Source organism: Oreochromis niloticus, linkage group LG3, assembly GCF_001858045.2.
Source record: "Oreochromis niloticus isolate F11D_XX linkage group LG3, O_niloticus_UMD_NMBU, whole genome shotgun sequence".
Classification (NCBI taxonomy): domain Eukaryota; kingdom Metazoa; phylum Chordata; class Actinopteri; order Cichliformes; family Cichlidae; genus Oreochromis; species Oreochromis niloticus.
Genome location: NC_031967.2, coordinates 69,668,034 through 69,690,622, shown reverse-complemented (window position 1 = coordinate 69,690,622; position 22,589 = coordinate 69,668,034). Strand labels below are relative to the sequence as shown.

Here is a 22,589-nt window from a genome sequence, read left to right as displayed (position 1 = left end):
TTTTCCCCCCCAAACACATATGCAGGTGGTTACATATGGTTAAAATGATTCAAATGCAGTAAGTTAACACGTTTTTCATATAAATATAGTCTATAACTTAATTATTGTCTGTAGCCCACATAATTACACACTTTAGTAGGGATGGGTATCGTTTAGGTTTTATCCGATACCGGTGCCAAACCGGTACTTTTGAAACGGTGCCGGTGCTTAAACGGTGCTCAAACCGGTGCTTAAAGAATGGAGAACACAAAATTGGTCCAAAAACCTCTCATGTTCAGCTGTTTTTTTTTGTAAAAAGAATACAATGTTACCCTTTTCTGCAGCTATAGGGCATATATGGCATCACTCTTGGCTGGAAGCAGTGCTTAAACAATGGAAAAAACACAAACTTTGTCCAAAAACCTCTCATGTTTAACTGTTTTCCACTTTTTCTTTGGTCATTTTAGCCTTTTTGGCCAGGGTGAAGGGAGTATCTGCCATCAAACAAGCAGACAGCTGCATGTAACTACGACGGTGTTTGCTAGTTCACCTTACATGCATTAATGTAATAATGTGGTTAGCGTACTCAACGTTAATTACACACGAACAACATTAAGCTACTCACGCAGAGGAGAACGGCTGCTGCTGCCATCATCATCCTCATCATTTCTGCTACGCTGACAGGGCTAGGGACCAGGACTCTCTTTTGGGGGGATGTTGCTAACTCCAGGTCCGCTAACAGGCACCACACCCGCAGTAGATGTGCACGGTGTGAGGTCTCGCAGCAAGCTAACAAACACGGCAAATTTCTCGGCTTTAAAAAAAAACAAAAAAACGCTATGCGTCGCCAGGTGTTTCATCAGAGTTGAGGTGTTACCTCCTTTGACAGTATCACAGTATCAGCTTAAAGCACTTGTTGCAGGCTGCTGAGTTTGCATCTTTTGCTGCGAAGTACAGCCAGACTTTTGACCGCTTCGCCTTGGGCATTTTTAATCTGTAGCTCTGCTCTAAAATAACGTACGTACCTGGCCCCGCCTACTATCCTCGGAAACGTAAAATGATTGGCTAGAATTGGCTCAGGAAAAAAAAAGCACCGAAATAAAGCACCGAAATGTGCGCTGCTTTTCGGTCTGGTTACTACCGTTTATGTCAGATGGCACCGGTACCCATCCCTACACTTTAGTTACATAAAACGTGAGTTTTGATGTTATGTACAGTATAGCCTGTATAATAAATAAATATGGAGCCCAATAAGTATAAAATCCAGAAAGCTACACAACATGGGGCGGTTCATTTACAAATACAAGTCTAACTTAAGTTTCACTGTTTTTTGTTAGAAAACAATCACATTGTTACAGCTTAAATTACACAAAATGTCAGAAATCTGCACTGTCATGAACAAAAATTTAAACCTAATTTTTCATGATTTGTTGGATCAACCCACTGAGGTCTGAAATACAACCGGCCATTTTTGACTCCTTTTGAGTTTACGTTTGTATTTCACCCTCGAGTTGTTTCATTTTATTTTTCCCCTTTGCCTTGTTTGGTATCATTCTTTTCAGCTCAACAGAATTTAGTTTTTTCACTGACATACTGCATTAGTATTACTGATCTGAAATCACACAAAGAACTTAAAATCCTAGTAGTATTTTTTACTGTTAAAAAAACACAGACATCTTGAGTAAATTTTTATAACTTGAAATGCAAATATAAATTGTACATTTTGTAAACATATACAACTATTTATCTAAAAATGTAGCCAATACACCTGCCGTTTTCTTCATTTTGTACAACCATTTAAAAAAATTACTAAAACTAAAATGAGAGAACAATCAGGTGTCACAATAAGATGCCCCACAAATGATGTGTGCCAGTAAAAAAAATGTTTGTCCACCAAAAGACAGAGGAGAACAGCACAGGGATAAACCAGCAGGCCAGGTTTTCTACTTAGTGACAGTGTTTACAAATGTGCCTTAGTGACATTCACTAGTGCCCTCACTGACACACAAAACAAAACGTCTACACAACAGAACAACTACACAAGACAACACAACACACTAAGTATACACTCCACACTAAACGTCACAAATCTCCCACATCTAAAAACTCTCTCTCTCTCACTCGCTCGCTCTGTCTCGCTGCCGTTACCGTCACTCCCAAAACTCTCCCCTCTTCCTAAACAACCAAATCCCACATGTTGGCTTTTTTTTAAAAAAGCCAACATGTGGGATTTCTTTTCCACCGATAGGAAAGAGTTGGCTTTTTTCCCTTTCTTTACTGTTTTCGCGCTGTCCTTAGAAAACGCTTAAAACACACACACACACAAACGTGACAACAGTATTTAGAAAAAAGCGTGGCTTATATATATTATCATAACTCTGGATTTACTGGCCTGTAATTAAAATTTAAAAACTTTGAAGTCCAAACTTTCAATATGGGCTGAAATAGAGACTCAGCGTGGCTGCAGCTTGTTGCTATGTCAGCTAAAAATAGTCATGTGATTTGGAGGTGCAGCGTGTCCGTGGACCACAGAGGGTTAATAACACTAACCTTCATTAAATTTCCAGAGTGTAACATCCAACCACCAGTGTAAAATCCAAAATTCCCATGGTGTTGTTCAAAATGTGCTCTGGCACAATCATAAGCATCGCTTGCTTCTGAAAACAAGAAAAAAGCCGGTCCTGCTATGGGCTGAACCATTTGTTAATGGTGGAGGGGGGGACACTATCCAATATATTCAGTTTTAGCATTTATATTCACTGTTGACTGTAAGTACGCTCAAACTGTTAATGTTATCTTATTTTAATAAACAACACTGTCATATGCAAAACTGGGGTGGCACTTGGGTGGCAAGGGATCATTTTAGGGTGGCACTTGCCACCCCATGCCACCCTTCTCGATCCGCCCCTGATCAGATGTATGCATGTGGCAACAAGTGCATATGTACTAAAGAGACAATGGTCTGGAATTAGACATACAGCTAAACCCCGCTCCGGATCTCTATTTCTCTGCCCCCTTCTCAAAAAACGTGACACGTTTTGCGCATATTTAGATTAAACATCAGGTTCGGATCTGTAAAATGTAGAATTTGGTGTCATTTTTACACAAGCTCTGTTACCAAGCTGCACATTAGTTGTATGGGTGGATGATACAGACATATTCCCTCTCACTTCAAAGTTTATACAGCCTCACTTCCTCTATTCATATCCTTTTTTACACTTATAAATGATCCGCCTCCTTGATTATGGTTCCTTGTGCAGCTTCCTCCAACACCCCAGTGCCTTTCAGAAACTCCCAATTCAGAGGCTGTGTCCTGTACCGCACGCTCCGGAGTGTCTTTTGAGACCTATTACGTCACAGCGACGTGACGAAGGGTGTCCAAATACAGCCGAAAATCCATCCTTCATTTCCCCGAATTTGAAGAATGGCTTAGGTGTATCCTTTGTGGCCCAACCTATCCGACTCGCACATGTGTATGAGGTGGGTTTTGATTATCGATTCATCGATTCTGGCGTGATATCGATTCATTAAAATCCTGAATTGATTTTTGAATATAAATGTAGGATGATTCAGTGCAGCTAATCCAATTTCAGCTAATCCAAAATCCTGCAGCAAGAGTACTCACAGGGACTAGAAAGAGAGAGCAGATTTCTCCTGTATTGGCTTCCCTTCATTGGCTTCCTGTTAAATCCAGAATTGAATTCAAAATACAAGGTCTTAAATAATCAGGCCCCTTAATAAATGCATGAACTAGTTTTTCAGCGTCACTATGAGACTGGCTATTTCTCATTTTAGGGGCCGATGGTGATATTTTGTTTTTATTGGCCCACGTTTTATTTTTTATTTAATTATTTTTTTTTATTTTTGTGTAAACAACTAAGAAACCTATAAGATAAGATGGGGCCTGATTATTTAAACCTTGTGTGTGAGGAGCAGGATTTTGAATCCCTGGGGTATGTCAGACACAATAAACAGACACAAGAAAATATCTTGTTTGCATAAGAAGCACAATGTCATTGGAAATTATAACGACAGTTGCTCTACTTTACAAACTGACTCATCACATGGATAAGCACCTGTCACACATAATTTCAATTAAGAAATCTTGTTCTTGTTTTGACAAAAGTTTGTTTTAAAATTGCAATTTGAGTGTAAAGCAGGAATTTTTGTTTTACAGTATAGCATTTTTTTTGGTATCATATTTAAGGTAGAAATACATAATTACTGTTAGGTGTTGTTGGTCGAAAGGAACACGCGGTTTGTGGGCACTGGGCTGTTGTGATTCATGGTAAATAAGATTGGCTGCAAAGAGAACTGTTGGGGGGGGGAAAGCAACCAGTGGAAATCAATAAATGTGTTTAACGGATGGCTGGAGTTGTTAGACTTTCAAGTTTCTTTCATAACAGTGTCACTGCGTCACCCCCACGATAAAACACCTCAGAGACTTCAACCATAGGCTTAGCCTCTACACCAAAAAATAAACACAGTAATAAACGCAATGAAATTATGGCACCAGATCTTCTGGCAGCCTTTAAAACAATTTCCCTTGGGATAAATCAGTCAATCAAACACAACACCTGTGCTTCCACTGTGGCACTCAGCATGACGTTGCAAACTAAACTGAATTAGTGGGAACAATCCATATACCAAAAAGATGATCATTTAGTCCAACTATCCCACATCTAACATCAAACATCCCACATCCAAATAGATTCACCAGAGCTCGATCAGCAAAGTTTTACACATGGACGCGGATATTTTCTATTGAAGAACATTGTAGCGACAACTCCCTTTAAGAAAAGAGAGCTTACTGTGACACATTTCAACAAAGTCCATTCTGAAAACCTTTGGAGAATGCTGATTTTATTTGAGCAAACATGGGTGACAATAAACATTACATTACAATCAATCAGTAATGCCAGAGACCAGAAAAGGACGGTCACAAAACAAGTTCTGAGCCCTACTCAGTCTCTCCATTCTCTGTTACCATTGGAGTAACCAGAAAAGTAACGTGAAACCATGCCCACTGTAGAAATGACCGGAAACTGGCATCACCACGGTGACAAATGTGAATCAGAACAATAATAATTAAAAAAAAAACAAAAAAAACATTTTGGCTTCTACAGTTCCAGTTCAGCTTCATAACAGCAGCGTCCCTGGTGTGCTTCCTGTCTTCCAGCTCATATCTGCCTCTCTCACTGAGTGGGACCTGAGTGACCTCTAGCGGCCACATAAGGTAGTAACCCAAAAATGGCTCCTACACACACCATGATAAAAATATTTTTATTAATAAGATAATTTCTATCGAAAAATAGCAGCAGTAGCAATATGAGTGTTAGTTGGGCAGGAAGTTGACAGTTTTAGCTGCTTAAAAACATTTTTTTTAAATTAAAAAGAAAATGAAACCTTATGTCAAACATAAACACATACCGATGATCCGCATAACAGTGGCCATATATAAACCGTGTGTGAGGATGGTGTTAATGTAAAATGTGAATGTTGTGGAAATTTCTTAACAAAGCCTGCAGACGGTTAAAACTGAGCGGTTAAAACCCAATACTTTATTTCCCATGCATGAGGAGAGACGCCAGTCAGGGGGCACTGAAAGTCGTCTCTGACAATTAGGGCTGGGTATCGTCACTGATTTCTAGAATCGATTCAATTCCGATTCACAAGGTCCCGAATCGATTCGATCCACAATTCGATTTAATTCGATTTGATTCAATTCAATTCGATTTAAATCTGGGAAATTTTGACAGTCAGAAATATTATAATTCAGATCAGTACATTTACATATTTTTGTATCAATAAAAAGAAAGCTGACACACGCAAGACTTTATCAAAGGTGTGAGCGTCACAGCAGATGCCTTTGTGTCAAAGTAGCTGAAGATAAAACACAGAAAAACATTAAGGTGATTTTCCTGGCCTGGGATTTTATAAAAATATTCTGCAGTACATCAAAAACGAAAGAAAACCATTAATCAACATATGAACATTACCCCTGAACATAGCTGGACTGGCCATCGGGCATATATAGGGTATATATAATGAAAGGTGTTGGATTGGCCAATTGGTCATGATCGACTCTGGGCTGGACCAATTACAGCCGAGGAGGCCGGATGCACCCTCCCCCTTGTTTAGCAATCTTATAGACGAACTAAAGAAAATGGAGAACAAAAAAAGGAAAGGGGGTGTTTACGAAAATATCACTAAATCTGCCATTTATTAATTTTAATATTAATTAATGATCATGTCTCACCTCTAGTGTTCTTGGTCTTAATTTAAGGTTTCTACCATGTGTGGTAGATAGTTCAGGAGGTTAACTCAACCAAGCAGTCTTTTTGTTTCCGCTATGTACTGCTTAAAATCCAGAATAGTGAGGATGGTGTAGGTTTAAGTTTATTAGATTGATACATATATACCAACAAGACAGTGTACATCAAAGCAGTTGTTTTCATGCAAAGGCTTTATGGTTTTTCCTATAGCGATTGACAGATTACGTGACTTTCGCGCATTGCATTCCGGGAACTCATGGCAAAACAATCCAAGTACCGCATCAAATGCAAGCATTTGCAGCACCGCAAAACGTTCATTCTCCGGTTCCAATACCTTCTTGGTTTTTCTTTTTCTTGTACAAAAGGAATGTACAAAACTAAGGAGAACAATGCCGGTCCGTACAAAGACAGACTCCACGAAAAGGCAAAGAAAAGATACGAGGAAAAAATCAAAGGAGTGAAAGGGTCGGACCCTTACGAGCACACAGAGTGGACAAAAGACGTTAGCGTGCTGCCCAACTTTCACCACGCTCAGATTTATAATTATACGGTTCTTGGAGTGAGTTCATACACTCATGAAGTTTAGTAACTTCAGGTCACTGCAACAAGCCCAGGTACAGTTTACCGACGGATGGGTACAGGACCTTGAAATGCACCGTGTAGAACAAAAGACCATCGTACAAACAAAGGTAAGTTTACCAGTCTCACAAATCGTCTTCATAAATACATATTCGTTAACCGTTTATTAATATAACCTTTGAGCTCAACGGTAATTAATTAGTAGTGGAAATAATTTCTGGTACGCATTACAGAAATGTAGCAGTGACAATAGTATTGTATGCTGTAATCGCACTGGACAATTAGTGATACAAAAAACTGTTTTATCCTGTGAATAAAAGTATATGTTTTTGTCAATGTACCGTGGTAATAACAGAAGCGAAACGCAATATTGTGTCAGGACAATTCACTATTTATGCACAATAAATAAAGAAGCATAGCGCGACAATTTCTGTTCAGCGCCACACTTGCTTGTAACCTATATCACCAATTATGTTAAGAAAAATGACGTATTAACTACTACAAAACACTGACCTTTGTGGGAATGCTTGGAGCAGACTAACATGTCAGCTGGAGTGTTCTGAGACGTTATATTTGGTATATCCAGACCATCTGTCGGCTCTTACTTCGGAAACATGGCTTAAAAAATTTCTCTTCAACGACGTAATCTGATAAAAAAAACGATCTCTTTACCCGTCGGCTTCCCGTGGCGACCGGCTATTGCAGTTAATAATACAACAGCTTCTTGCCATTTTTTGGGTTTCTTTTTATCGCTGTGTAACTGAGTTCAATTGAAAGCCTGCGTGCGCTAGTACCTCTTGCCACAAGTTCCCAGAATCCTTTGCTGTTTTACCCCTGAATGACGTCACATTTTCAATCTCTATCCTGGTGGTCAAAATGCCCGGGCCGATTTTTTGTCCCAGTCCAGCTCTGCCTCTGAAGTTATAGGTTTTTTTTTTTGAGACACGGTTTTGCATTTTGCATAATTTTAAAGTTTAAATTGGTTCAGTATTGAACAGCAGAAATGAGGTTTTCTTTCCGGAAGAATGTAAAAGGGAAAAAAACCCAGTGGCCAACAGCGCTGTAAACAACGGTAGACTTGTGCATAACAAGCAAGCGAATAATGCAGAAAACAGATTTTTAGACGGGAAACTGTTCTTGAAGTGCAGAGAGGGGGGGGGAAGCTGTGCATCCTGGTGGAAGCAAAACAGTAAAAGTCAGAGTGAATTCATGACGATGTTTATGTGAAGCGTAATGTGGATCTTCTTTTGCTGCTGGTTCGGTCATTATTGTTTGGAGAGAGATCAAACTAACAGCTTTAGAATCAGCGCAAAAAGGGCGTAAACACAAAGCGCGACCCGCCGACGGATCAGAATCAGCGAGCTGCCGGCTTTCAGCCCCGAACGTGAGAAAGGCGACATCTCACTGATTCTGATCCGCGTTTCCGCGCTGTGTGTTTAAGTCTTTGTGCAGAATCCGTGTTCCTGCTCTCATTTACTGTCTTAGGTGTTTGGTGGTTGTTGAAATTTTGTGAGATTTCACCAGAGATTCTGGCATTTTGGGCAAAATAAATTCATATTAAAAAATCGATTCAGGATTTTAATGAATCGATTTTACGTTATCCAAGCCAGAATCGATTTTAATCGATAAATCGATTATAAAAACCCACCTCTACTGACAATGAACAGTTCAGGTCCCTTTTATACACAGTCACAGAACAAAAGGCTTTTACAGTTGCAGTTCACACCTTGGCTCTAAACAGAAAAACTCTTTATCACCTGTGTGAATCTCCCCCACTCTGGGGTCAAGTCTTCCTGTGTGAGCTTCTGTCTCCTGGGAGACATTCACCAGTTTCTCACCGTCTGTTTCCCAGTGTGAATGAGGTGTGAACCAGACATACTAATAGGGATGGGTATCGTTTAGGTTTTATCCGATACCGGTGCCAAACCGCTACTTTTGAAACGGTGCCGGTGCTTAAACGGTGCTCAAACCGGTGCTTAAAAAATGGAGAACACAAAATTGGTCCAAAAACCTCTCATGTTCAGCTGGGTTTTTTGTAAAAAGATAACAATGTTAGCCTTTTCTGCAGCTATAGGGCATATATGGTATCACTCTTGGCTGGAAGCAGTGCTTAAACAATGGAAAAAACACAAACTTTGTCCAAAAACCTCTCATGTTTAACTGTTTTCCACTTTTTCTTTGGTCATTTTAGCCTTTTTGGCCAGGGTGAAGGGAGCATCTGCCATCAAACAAGAAGACAGCCGCATGTAACTACGACGGTGTTTGCTAGTTCACCTTACATGCATTAATGTAATAATGTGGTTAGTGTACTCAACGTTAATTACACACAAACAACATGAAGCTACTCACGCAGAGAAGAATGGCTGCTGCTGCCATCATCATCCTCATCATTTCTGCTACGCTGACAGGGCTAGGGGCCAGGACTCTACTCTTTTGGGGGGATGTTGCTAACTCCAGGTCCGCTAACAGGCACCACACCCGCAGTAGATGTGCACGGTGTGAGGTCTCGCAGCAAGCTAACAAACACGGCAAATTTCTCGGCTTTAAAAAAAAACGCTATGCGTCGCCAGGTGTTTCATCACATTTGAGGTGTTACCTCCTTTGACAGTATGACAGTATCAGCTTAAAGCACTTGTTGCAGGCTGCTGAGTTTGCATCTTTTGCTGCGAAATACAGCCAGACTTTTGATCGCTTAGCCTTGGGCATTTTTAATCTGTAGCTCTGCTCTAAAAGAACATACGTACCTGGCCCCGCCTACTATACTCAGAAACATAAAATGATTGGCTAGAATTGGCTCAGGAAAAAAAAAAAAAAGCACCGAAATAAAGCACCGAAATGTGCGCTGCTTTTCGGTCTGGTTACTACCGTTTATGTCAGAACCGGTGCCATCATGGCACCGGACACCGGTACCCATCCCTACATACTAAACTAAGTAACATGAAAGCATTTCATCAACACAATACATTAAAGGACAATACGCTAAAGAGAAATCCCACAACAATTCCCAACCTCTTGATTGCATCTCAATCACTAATACCAAGGATTTCTCTTCCTAACATTCTGTTAATTACATCAGCAATATTGCACACTCAAAAGGTTTCACAATATGCATCATTCTTACAGTGTCAGGAAAATAATTTCACTCATCACAATCATCCTCGCTCTCGCTATCATCAATGTAATCTTCAGCCTGCAACAGGGGAAGGTGCAATTTGGGGAACTCACTTCTCCTTGTGACCTTTACAATCGGTCACATTGCACAGATCAAAAATGGCAGTCTGGGTGATCGAATACACATAGTGTAGTCGAATGTGTCCATCATGCTCAATCAAGCATTTTCTCTTGTCTTGTGGGTTGCTCCTTCTGTTACACGAACCTCCTTGGATGTTGGTATGGTGTCCAGCTGCTGATCTCTCCAGAGGCTCCACCAGAGGGCGATCATCAGCCCACTGAAGAGCATCAGGGCTACCCCAGTGATGAGCTGCTTCCTGGCTTGTCGCATTGTTGCAGGTAGAGGGTAGACTGCCTACTACCTGAATGAGGTGCGGGGATCATTCTGCCCCCTTTGTCTTTTCTAGTTGTTTCTCCGTTCTGGGTGGTTCTCCTCCAAACAGCTTACAGTGGCTGGCGTGGATCCAAGTAACTCGTTCTCCAACTTTCACCGCCGTTTGTGTGGTCAGTAGGACTTGGAATGGGCCCAGCCACCACTTCGCCTTCCAGTGTCTCCTCCTGAAATCCTTCACTAGCACCCAGTTCCCTGGTTTGAACGGGTGTAGGGGTCCTTCTGCTGGGCAGGGCAGGGCTGCTTTCACTGCTCGATGTACCTGCGAGAGAGTCCCCGAGAGATTTTGACAGTACACAATCATTTCGCTGTTGCACAACTCTGTGGACATGCCAGTCCATTTGGGGGGTTCTGCCCCCACTCTAGCAGGTCGTCCATACAACACCTCATAAGGGCTGAGGTGTGCTGGAGGTCTGGTTCACGTGCGCACATACATCAGCACGAGAGGGAGCGCTTTTGGCCACGTGAGGCCAGTTTCTTCACAGCACTTTACCAGCTTGAACTTTAAGGAGCCGTTCATTTTCTCCACAGCACCTCCAGATTGTGGGTCATATGCACAGTGTGTTTGCAATTTGAAACCTAGTTGCTTGCTGATCTCCTTCAATGCCTGGTTCACAAAGTGAGTACCATTATCACTTGTTATTTTCACCGGGATACCCCACCTGGGAATGATTTCTGACAGGAGGGCTTTTGCCACTGCACTGCTGTCTGCACTTTTAGTGGGGAATGCTTCTACCCACTTAGAGAACATGTCCACTACTACCAGACAATAGTTCTTTCCCTCGGCTGGTGTCAATTCAATGAAATCCATCATTAGATGGTCAAAAGGCATGTCTGGTGGGGGGTGTGCTGCAGTGTTTACCTGTACTGGGCGTCCCACATTATTGGTCGCGCAAATGAGACACTTTTTGCAATACCTCTCAGCTGCTGTGGAAAACCCTTTTGTGAACCATAGCGATGTTACTGCTTGTAGTATCCCCCCTTTGGACACATGGTCTATCCCATGTGCCCATTTTAGAAACCAGGAGAAGAAGTGTTTAGGCAGACATGGGCGGCCGTCAGGAGAGCGCCAGAAAGATTCGACCACTGCAGCCATGTTTGCGTCAGAGAGTTTTCTCTGGCTGGGAGGCAAATGACTGTACAGCAGGAAGATCAGCAAGGTTAGGTGTGGACAGTGGTGCCAAGACAAGTTGGAAGGGTAGGCCTCCTTCGGCTGCTGCATCGGCGGCGGCATTTCCTTGGGAGACAGAATCAGTTTTACCTGTGTGTGCTGCACACTTCACTAAAGCAATGCGAGCAGGCAGGAGGATGGCATCCAGCAGCGCTGCTACCAAGTTAGCATTGAGGATGGGCTTCCCATTAGATTTCAGGAATTTTCTGTGCCTCCACAAGGCGCCAAAATCATGCACCACACCGAACGCGTAGCGAGAGTCAGTGTAGATGGTGGCCGACTGACTCTCCGCAAGTTTACAGGCTTCAGTGAGCGCCACAAGTTCCGCAGTCTGTGCTGAGAAGTGTCTGGGCAACGAGCCTCAAACGAGAATAGCATGATCAGAACACACAGCAAAAGCCACCCGGTTAGTTCCACGTGAATCACGGGAAGAGGCCATCTACATATAACACTATGTCACAGTTCTCGATGGGAACATCTAACAAGTCAATCCGAGGTGTACAAGTTTCACCCAATACAGCAGTGCAGCTGTGTGGCTCACCATCCTCTGGCGTGGGAAGAAGAGTGGCTGGGTTAAGTGTTGTGCATCGTTTCACTGATGTTGGGCATGTCAAGCAGTATGGAAAAGTACCTGAGCCAGCGAGCTGCAGAAAGGTGTTTTCTGCTCCAGCAAAATGACAGAAACTGCATGGGGTACCTGTACTGTCAGAGGAGAGTACCCTACAATGTCACGTGAGGCGAGCACGGCCTTCTCACATGCAGCTACTGCTCGTAGGCATCCAGGCAGTCCTGCAGCCACTGGGTCAAGCTTGGAAGAGTAATAACCCACCGGGCGAAGTGAATCACCATGCTGCTGTAAAAGAACTAGAGATGGCACGATACCACTTTTTTATGTCCGATACCGATACCGATATCATAAATTTGGATATCTGCCGATACCGATATGAATCCGATATAGTGTGTTTTTTAATCAATAAAACTGTTTTTTAATATCTTGCTGCATTTTGTATAAGTTCATACTCAAGTTTAAATAAACAATAACACTAAAGCTATTCTGTTATACCTGTATGTAAAAAAATACACTGCACCCAAAATTATTTTATAGTTCAGCAACACTGATCAATCTAATAAACTTAAACCTACTCCATCCTCCCTATTCTGGTATTTTAAAGAGTACTTAGCAGAAATATTAAGCAACCTAACTAATAGGGTTGCAAACTCCCAGCAAAAAAAAATAGGGAACCACCCCCCACCCTCCACCTCATGATGCTTAATCGATGTAATCAACTTTAATTTGATGCAGGGTGAAAAAAAATGCACAGAATTAAATTATTTTTCAAGAATAATTAAATAGATTCAACATCTTTCTTCAACAGAATTGCAGACTGCACAGATGGTATCTTCCCAAAGGAAAAAGTACTATAGCTTACTAGGGTATATTAGACTTAACAGTTACTATATGCAGTAATGGACTTCTATACATTTTACATCAGATTAAAACTTTGGGTGTAAGATTCAGATAATTATTTATTAAAAGCTAGACATTTTAAATGAGAATAAGAAAGAAAAGTATGTCTTTGTGCCCCCTTTTCCCTGTTAATGCCCTATCGGCCCCCCTGGCTAAACTTTGCTAGATCCGCCCCTGCACAGTTACCAGCCGTCAGCTACATAGAAAAGGATCCTGGTGTAGAAAGTAATATTAAATAAATTCTAACAACAGCTTATCAAGGTTAAAGGTGCTGCTGTTGTTCAGCCGCTGGTTTCCTCTTTCTGGTGCAAAGTGGGCCAAAAACAAAGAAGAGAGACGGACTCGTGACAGAAAAGCCGATCAGCTGATCGTTAAGCAGTTTCACGATTGAAGTAGCTGCAGGAAGGTGAGGGAGAGAGAGAGAGAGGCAGTCGCTCCATATATCGGTTGTTAAGCTTAACATGGGAATGCTTTACAAACATTCAGAGATGAACTTACACACTTGCTTTACTTCTCTCTGGGATAACTTCCTCAGAGATGAAATGCTGGTTTGGTAGCGAGGCTACAAATACACACAGCCGCTCTATCACGTGAGCACACTGCTCCGACGTGCTACGGTTATGAGCCGAGTTACGCCGTGTCGCAAGTTTTGTGAGGTGTTTTTTTTATATTTAATGTATCGGATTACATTTTTAATTTCTCACCGATATCCGATCCAGTAATTTACGTCAGTATCGGACCGATACCGATACGTAATATCGGATCGGTCCATCTCTAAAAAGAACAGAAGACATGAAACCATTCTTTTCATCCACCATTTGTGTATACGGTTTGGATGGGTCCGGAAGCGCTAAAACGGGCGCTGTTTGCAGCAGCTTTTTCAAGGAAGTGAAGGCTTGCTACCTCGGGGTGATCAGCCGTCCCGGAGCCGTCCTTCAGCGAGAACACTGGATCACCCTGCTCGCAGTGCCAACACTGTTGTGGAAATTTCTTAACAAAGCCTGCAGACACGATGAGCGGTTAAAACCCAATACTTTATTTCCCATGCATGAGGAGAGACATCAGTCAGGGGGCACTGAAAGTCATCTCTGACAATGAACAGTTCAGGTCCCTTTTATACACAGTCACAGAACAAAAGGCTTTTACAGTTGCAGTTCACACCTTGGCTCTAAACAGAAAAACTCTCTATCACCTGTGTGAATCTCCCCCACTCTGGAGTCAAGTCTTCCTGTGTGAGCTTCTGTCTCCTGGGAGACATTCACCAGTTTCTCACCGTCTGTTTCCCAGTGTGAATGAGGTGTGAACCAGACATACTAAACTAAGTAACATGAAAGCATTTCATCAACACAATACATTAAAGGACAATACGCTAAAGAGAAATCCCACAACATGAATCATAGTGTTCCAGTCAGTCATCAGTGTGTCTCTGCACAGCTGTAATTAAAATGTGTTCAGAGGGCCTCAGTGTCTGAATGGTTCCAGTTCAGCTCCATAACAGCAGCGTCCCTGGTTTGATTCCTGTGTTTCAGCTCATATCTGCCTCTCTCACTGAGGGGGACGTCCACTACATGGACATGGATTTGTTCATCAAACAAGCTACAGATCACTGAGAGAAAAGAATGTTTGATTTTTTTTTGTAACTTTTTTTTTCATTTGGTTAACAATTGAATGTTTTATTTTAAACTGTTTTAGGAAAACAGACAAAAAGTTGCAACATTTTTTTAAATGCTTAGATGACTTGTATCTTTAGACATTAGAAAAAGTGAGTCCCCCACCTCTTTGTTTGAACCAATAGAAAGCTGGTGCTCAGAGGAAGAGGGCAGGCTTTACTTGGTGTCAGTGAGAGAAATGAAAAAAAGCTCAAATGAGTGAGAAGGACGATGAAGGAAACATCTGTGCTGTGTCTGCTCTGTAAGTAGAATCTCTGTTTGTTTGAATTCTTGTACTTTGACTGTCTGCTCTCCTGATAACTGATGATGGAGGAGAAGACATGAAAAACAAATCAGGCTGAATTCAAGTTCAAAACACCACGAGGACCAACTGCAGGTCTGAACTGACTCTTTATCTTTGCTCAGGAGTCGAGGAAACACAGAGCAGATCAGCCACTAACCAGAAGGTCGGTGGTTCGATCCCAGGCTGCTCCAGTCTGCATGCCAAATATCCTTGGGCAAGATACTAACCCCATGTTGCTCTCCGATGCATTCATCGGAGTGTGAATGTGTATGAATGTTAGATACTCAGCACTTAAAAACTTAGAAGAAGTGCCGGTGTGATTGGGTGAATGAATTGTATAAAGCGCTTTGAGTGCTCAGACAGAGTAGAAAAGTGCTATATAAGAACCAGTCCATTTACCATTTAGCAGGCAGTGACAAGCTCAAATCATTCACTCATTATATCAACACAGCTGGACAGTGGACACATGACTTTACTGTTATTTCAATGTAGTGGTTATTTTTTATATAGTCACAATATAATCAGGGCACATCAAACTATCTTTATATATTTATGTCAGTAACAAACATAAAATAAAAATCTTAAAGGAAAGTTTGGATGCTGTAAATGTACAGTACACACATCACAGCCATGAGGTGGTTAATGTCTGTAAGCTTCCTCCACAGCCTAAAGACATGTTTGGGTAACTGGTGATCCTAAACTGACTGTAGTTGTGAATGTTAGTCTGTGATGGACTGATGATCTGTAGTCACCTTAAAACTGGGATAGGCTCTAGTTCTCTTTCAAGACAAAGCTAGATAATTTTTAATTGACAGAAAATTGATTTTATTTTTGGCATTACACACCTAGTGTTTTGTTGTTCAGACTTCATTGAAACATGTTGATGGCATCAAAAATAAAATGAGTTGACATATCAGAGAGAGATGAGTTTGTCAGCTGTTCTTTGTGTTCACCTCAAATCAACCTGAGTGTCATTTCTCTTTAGTTCTGATCTCACTGCTGAGCTGCACAACAAACCAAGGTCAGTAACCTTCTTCTGTCACAGTTTAAACCTGAGAAATGCTCACTGATATGACCTGATTGGGTTCATGTTTCAGAATAGATCTCACATATAAAACTGATGAAAGTAAGGATTAATCACACCTTTGTCTCAGTTTCAACTAAAGTTTAACAGATCATCAGTTTTTCATTGTAACCCTCACAGCTCGTCTGACTGTGAGTCCCAGCAGCTCTCAGTTCTTTGAAGGAGACTTTGTGTCTCTGAGCTGTGAGGAGGACGACAGCTCTGCTGGATGGACTCTGAGGAGAAACACAAGCAAACGACAGAGGACTCAGTGCAGAGATGGATGGGGAGAACCAGCTGGTTCTTCCTGTAACATCAGTATAGCAGCACCTCATGACAGTGGAGTTTACTGGTGTGAGTCCAGAGAGGGTCCCATCAGTAACATGGTTAACCTGACAGTCACTGGTAAGCTGAGTGTGTGGAGTTAGTGTTGATGAAGCTGTGTGTAAATGGATGAAATGCTGTAGTTTGTCTCTGTGTTGAGGTGGATCAGTGATCCTGCAGAGTCCTGTCCTCCCTGTGATGGAGGGAGATGACGTCACTCTGCTCTGTAAAACAGAGACCACTCCCTCCAACCTCCCAGCTGCTTTCTATAAAGATGGCTCCCTCATCAGGAAGCAGCCTACAGGTCACATGACCATCCAGCATGTTTCCAGGTCTGATGAAGGCCTCTACAAGTGTGACATCAGCGGTCATGGAGAGTCTCCATCCAGCTGGATCACTGTCACAGGTGACACACTCACCTGTCTGTGTTTCTGCAGCTTTCAACATTCACAATGTGACGACAACTTAATGACTGTGTTTGCTTTATTTTAGACAAACACACCACCACACCTCCACCTACATCCACACCTCCACCTACATCCACCTCCATCACTCTTCCTCCATCACTCTCTCCTCCTGTTCTCTCTGTGTTGTCATGTGTTGGATCAGTGTGTGTTGTGGTTCTACTGGTGTTACTGGTTCTGCTGGTGAGAAGAATTGTTCACAGGAAACCTGAAGGTGAGACTCAGACTTCCTGATCTTTCATGTTTGAGTTTGTTTAGTAGAATAAAGTTCAAATTAATTATGATCACAGTAACTTTCTTGAATGTGATCTCTGTTTAGCTATTTAACTTGTATCATTGTTTATTTTGGATCATTTCAACAGATCAAGAAGAAAATGAGGAAGATGACATCATCACTCATGTCATGTACTCTTTTGTCAAAACATCAAATTATCAACAGCCAATCACACAAAACAGAGGTAGTACTTTGAAACATATGCAGCATAATTGAGATGTTAAATTTGCTTCTAGAAGGACTTTTGTGCAGCTTTACATTGTGAAAATATATAAGGAAAATAGAATAGTTGTGTATTATGTTATAGTTTCATGAAGACTGTTGCTGACTTTGATGGATTATGAGGACATGTAGAATCAGACGGATGATCAGAAGTTTAAAAATGTTTGCCTCATCAAAAACTGAAATCACAATATTTAAGTCTCCAAAACTTGATTCTGTTCATCTGGACGTAGCGTTTCAGTGGGCTGGTTTCAGTCATTATGCAAATGTACTGTTTATAAGGTTTGGGGAAACCTGCAGTCAGCTGAGACTGAAGAAGTCACTTGGATGAGTGACGAAACGTTTCTCCCACAAAATGCTACGTCCAGATGAACAGAATCAACTTTTGGAGATTTAATTTCCTGGATGATTGAGAATGTATCAAGACACAACTGACACGAACTGAAGAAGCTTCTCGGATGAGAGGTGAAACGTCTTCAAGCAACTCAAAGAAGTCCAGACGCTTTCCTTTGCAAACTCCTTTGACTCTCAAGACACAATATTTAAGTTTATATTTTTGTTACACATTTGTGTCCTTGATCCAAAATGTGATCAGCTCAGTCAGATAAAATGTGTGTTTAACTCTGTACTTACTGAGTGTTGTTCACTGTGAGCTGGACTGTGTGTTTGTGGTCTGTGGTTAACTGAAGCTAACAGCTCTGCAGTCGTCCAGCATCCTGTTTCTGATAGAAAGAAAACACTTCAGCTGCAGGTGTTTCAACACAGAGTTGTTTATTTTAAAATAGGAAGGATCGTGGAGACATATTTTGAAAAAAGTATTTCAATAAAATCTAATTTTGGAGTTTCTGTAGGATTCTGACATGTTGAACATTCATCTTGATGATGATTTTAGTTAACTGTAGTTGTAGCCTGAAACTGATGAGACTTCTCACTGCAGTGTGTTCTGATCTGGCCAATGAGAGTCTTCATGTTGTGAGAACATGTTTGCTCTGTGGTTAAAGGTGTCAGACTGCTCTGAAAGAAAGCATACATTCATATCACATAAGCAGCTCTTCGTGGTCACTTTGTGTATCACAGGTATTTATAAGTCTGTAAAAAGGTGTTGTTGTGTATAACAATCATCCCAAGTCCCTTTATAATGGAACATTAGAAATAACAGTTGTTGTTTTTTTGTTTTTTTCAAACCAGTACTGTTGCAGTTTTACCTTCAGTAACTTTGATGTGTTTTATTCTGCAGACGCTGATCTAGCTGCAGTTTCTCCAGCTGTGAGAACTGAAGAAGTCATGAAACAAACAACCATCAGACCAAGGAGACCCAGGTACAGCTGCTCTGTATCTTTAACTGTAGACAGATGCAAGCTAGCTGATGATCAGTGGAACAGCTTTCCTAAAAGCTGCTACTCTGTGCTATAACATGTAACTTTCATACAATTTGAAAGTTTTGTGCTAAAAACAGATACAAGTCCCAACAGCTCTGCTGCTGCTTCGTTCACAGACTGATGTTGCCCTCGTTTATGCTTCAGCATTAATTATGCAACCTAACATAATTTACGGGTTGACATATTCACTGTAGAAAAACCACCAGGAACATTAGAGATTTCCCAGAATCCTTTTCAACTAATGTCCCTCAAAAAGCAACCGCCCCCTATTTTCCAAATATGTGTAACAATCAACAAAAAATAATCTTAAAATTGTGTGTTTGTGTTCAGACTTTAAATCAGAGCCAGACGTCGTCTACTCTTCACTGAAGTAGTCCACCAGTCCAACCACTGACGTCCAGCTGCTGGTCTCTAACTGGTCCTCCCAGCACCTCAGACCAGAAGACATCCACATTCTGTTATTTTTCTTTCTCTTTTTCTCATTTAGAATACTACAATTCAAATATCACAAGTATGTATGTTTAACTGCAGTATTAAAAGTGTTTTTTCTGCAAAATCAACAATGAAAATATAAATATGTTAATGTTTGTTATGGCCACAGTAAGTTCCCTGTTATTTATATTCAAAATATGTCTCAGACCATCATTTGTATTTCCCCAGCAACAAGTTAGTTTCTCAGCTTTAATAAAATTTTATTCTTTCTTATTTTCCTCGTGTGGTTTTGTGGGTTTCACCAAGATGTCAGATGGAAAATTTGACTTCTTCCGGTTTGGTTGTGGCTAAAAAGAAAAAAAGAAGCATTAAACCACAGCAGCAGAAAACAATTTAGTGTTTGTTAATGATAACACAAAGAGCTTTGTTTTAAATCACACAGAAACCAGCCAGCAGCTGCTTTCATGGCAGAACATTTTATTTTTGTTAATTAACTTATCAATGTTAAAATACAAATAACAGCCTAAACATTCTTCTTAAGTGACTCTTTACCTTTATCTTTATTATTGATTAAAAACCCCACATTTGAACCTTTTGTCTGCTGAATGATAATGATAATGGATTGCATTTATATAGCTCTTTTCTACGCACCCAAAACGCTTTATAATTCCACTATTCATTCACTCTCACATTCACACACTGGTAAAGTAATCTAATTTTGTTAACTTGGACTAGAAAGTCACTGAGTGTCCATTTATCGTTCCTCCCTCTTGGAAACATTTACAGTGTAAGACTCAGACCTTTAACATGAAGCCAGAGAGCTGAAGAGTTTAGAGATGAACTACAAACTGATGAACATGTGACTCAGACCGGACACGACAGGCTTATCTCCTGAACCAGCTCAGATACCCTTGTGTTACACCTCAGTGAAGCTTTATAAAACAATAAGTACCACTTAAAATCTGCTGCTATTTACTGGAGTAATGAGTGTTATAGGAGAGCTCAAGATCAATAGTATTGACACTGCCCCTAATATTGGTATTGAATTGAAACTACTTGGAAAGGATTGATGTTTGGTTTCTATTCCCTAAGTTCATTATGTATCCCACTGAGATCTGTTAAATTACATTCTTGGGAGATGAAAAACTAGACATCAAAGATGAACCTACTCACCATACATAGCTGCCTTATTAGACATTCATGCAGTAATTCATTATTTGATCATGAATGGAAAATATACAAGAAAAAGAGGAATTATTAAGAAATATTCCTAAATGCCCCTCATTGAATCGCAACCCTATCATGGTGAAGGGATCAGTATGTCCCACGGGCTATGTTGTCAGGGGACGTTTTCCCTCTTGGTAGGTTCTCTTATGTAAAATTGACTGCCCCTTGGAGAGGGACCAGACAAAGCGATTCAAAAACCCCTATGAGTGACAGACCGAGAGAACAGTTCATCTTGCCCAGGATAGGGTTACCTTGCCTTGGCCTGGCAGACCTGTGGAGGGAACCAGATGGTGAGTGCCTCATGGCCGGGCATTCATCCATGGCAAAGGGTGGAAATGCTGGCGGAGTGATCCCTGGGTACTGAGACTAGCGAATGTTATCTTATGGACTATAATCCATATATATTATAATTTCTGAGAAAAATGGTCTCCTGCCAAAACCAGACAAAAACCCTATGTTTTCCACCAGATATATTACAGTATTCCTTATTAAAGTTGTCGTTCAAATAATCTGCAAGCTTTGTCTAAAAGATTGGAGAAGACAACCACCCTCATAAAACATCCTGACAAATTTGGTTTCATAAAAGGAAATTTTTATTTGCAACTTTATACAAATTGGATTTTGGAAACTCTTTCATAAGCTGGTTAAAAATATTATATAATTTCCCAACAGCTTGTGTCAGGACAAATGACCAAACATCCTCCAGCTTCTGCCTCCCGAGAAGAAGTCTGTACACAGAGAAGACAAGGTCGTTAGGAGAGAACACTAGGAAATCACAAACAATTGCTGGAGAAGCTGGGGCCACACTGACAGTAGTTAGAACAGGGGTCCCCAATCTCAGTCCATGAGGGCCGGTGTCCCTGCAGGTTTTAGATCTCACCCTGGGTCAACACACCTGAATCACATGATTAGCTCATTACCAGGCCTCTGGAGAACTTCGGCATGTCGAGAAGGTAATTTATCCATTTAAATCAGCTGTGATGGATCAAGGACACATCTAAATCCTGCAGGGACACCGGCCCTCATGGACTGAGATTGGGGACCCCTGAGTTAGAACAATGATCCAGCGAAGAAGCAGACCCCCCTGCAGTCTTAAGTAGTGAGGAGAAAATCAATCACGATGAGAGCCCATTGGGTGATTAACGTGAATGAGCAAAAGGTGAACACTGTAGGTGAGGTCAGAGGCGGGGAGTTTTGTCCAGCTCTGCCCTGGCAAAAGTTGTAAAGGCAGCAAAACACAACACATCCTACAGATCCTGGTGACCATGACAGTTTGTCTATTTCTAAATTCCTTTGGAGAGATAAATCTCCACTTATCAGCTTAAAAATGCTACAAAGGACCCAGGATAAAGGAGGACTAGATTTGCTTAAGCTTCAAGACTAGTTTTTAGCCAGCCGGATGCAATTAATTTCAGGATGGTTAAAACATACCCTCGTAGATGAGAACTGGCTAGATGTCGAACAGACACGATGCAATAATATAGGGGTTTCGGACCTACCATTCATTGGCTCAACCATCAAACAACATGTATGCTTTAAAAGTATCAATATCAGCTGCTCTGTGAAAGCATTGTGGGAGTTTCTAAAAATAACTGAGTCTTCACTAATCTCATGCAAATGTACATGCATTTGGAACGACCCTGAAATACTACAGAACAATAATATGATCAACTTCCCATTTTGGAGCTAAAAGGGATTGAATACTTGGAAAATACATTCGAAGGAACAGACTTTATTCTGTTTGATAATTAGTTATACAATATGGGATAAACAAGAATAGAGTTTTAAAATATCAACAAATTAAATCTTTAGTAAAAAAGTAATTTAAGCCTAATCGAGTTAAATTACTCTGGTACAATTCCTAATTTCGAAACCCCCAAATTACCATCTAAAATATACAGGACGCCTTCCAAAATACATAAATCAATATCCCTTCCTACTGCAAAATGGGAGCTGCATCTATCAGTCAACTCGGAAAAAAAATACTGGTGTCAGATGTATTTAAAAATCTATCCCAGTCTACAATTAATTTAACACCAACTACTACATAGAGCGCACTATGCAGGTCATTGGATGTTCAGGATGGGTTTTACGTGCTCTGACAACTGCTCACTGTCAAGGGAATAAACCTGACAATTACATACACACTTTTTGCTTTTGTCCACCAGTTCAGAGGTTTTGGGTCTGTAGCTGCGCTGGTCCTGGGTGGGTCCATGG

General features: G+C 41.0%; 1 long non-coding RNA gene across 1 annotated transcript; it reads left to right on the top strand.

Moving 5' to 3' along the window:
- The first annotated feature begins 16,993 nt into the window (after positions 1–16,993).
- On the top strand, positions 16,994–19,160 carry LOC112846098 (uncharacterized). The gene is made up of 4 exons (XR_003218926.1): positions 16,994–17,052; positions 17,201–17,296; positions 18,572–18,653; positions 19,044–19,160. It is a non-coding gene; the product is annotated as an uncharacterized LOC112846098 (long non-coding RNA).
- Positions 19,161–22,589: the final 3,429 nt, after the last annotated feature.